Source organism: Monopterus albus, unplaced genomic scaffold, assembly GCF_001952655.1.
Source record: "Monopterus albus unplaced genomic scaffold, M_albus_1.0 scaffold43.1, whole genome shotgun sequence".
Classification (NCBI taxonomy): Eukaryota; Metazoa; Chordata; class Actinopteri; order Synbranchiformes; family Synbranchidae; genus Monopterus; species Monopterus albus.
Window position 1 is genome coordinate 38,986 of NW_018127923.1, and position 1,176 is coordinate 40,161.

Genomic DNA, 1,176 nt, shown 5'->3' on the forward strand with positions numbered 1-1,176 from the left:
GGGGCTGAATAATTTTGCACGGCCAATTTTTCAGTTTTTTATTTGTTAAAAAAGTTTGAAATATCCAATAAATTTTGTTCCACTTCATGATTGTGTCCCACTTGTTGTTGATTCTTCACAAAAAATTACAGTTTTATATCTTTATGTTTGAAGCCTGAAATGTGGCAAAAGGTTGCAAAGTTCAAGGGGGCCGAATACTTTCGCAAGGCACTGTAGAATCAAAAACATCTTGTTACCTCTTGTTATATACAAAAGAATGATCCCATTAAGCTCTGCCATGGGTTGGAATATCAGAATCAGTTATTGGGACAGAAAAAGACAGGTTGGTGTATTCCTAGTTTACACTGCTCTGAAGTTTTGGATTTGATAAATGATATAACAAATGTAAGCAAAATTAGGAGGTAACCCTTGTGTTGGGATTAGCACACTCTATTTTCCTGTTTTGTAGTTTCTTCTGAAAATGGTGATGAAAGGGAGAATCACAGCCAAAAATGGCTTCTGCAATGGTAAACATTGCAATACTCAAATCCTGGGGTAAAATGCGTGGTTAATATGTACATACAGTATGTAAATTCTGTTCTTGATTTTTCTCTTGAATAATTTATGCTTGTCAGGTCCACTCGGCACGACCTGCCTCTTTCTTTTCTCTCTCCTGATTTTCTCTTTTCTAGTGGGATCCGCGCCTCAGCTGTGTCGCTTTTTGTAATTAGTGACTCGTGGGTTGTCGCGCACAGAGGAGGCGTGTTAGGTAATCACCCTCCTACCTTATTTATACCTCTGGCGGACGCTCCGCCATCGCCGGAGCATTACCCAAAGTACGTGACTTAACTACTGTAATGTAACCCTATAGGCGTGGTATGTATCACTTTGGTTGGGCTAGCCCCATATTACCCCGAAACGTCAACCGAGACGTCTCTGTTGCCAGCTTTGCAGCTGGCCATAGCAGTAGTCAAAACATGAAGCAAATCAATGTGCGTGTGTGTGTGTGTCTGTTGGTTAAGTGGTGTGTAGCTAAAAACATTCCCACAGACTTCTAGTAACATGTCGTGACTTAAACATAAGAACATATTATGGCTAAGGCTACAGTCATACACGTCATAATAATAATATTAAACACCCTGTCTGCTGACAGTCATCAACTCTTCTCTCTAGTTATCCTTGACCATACCCTGTAGC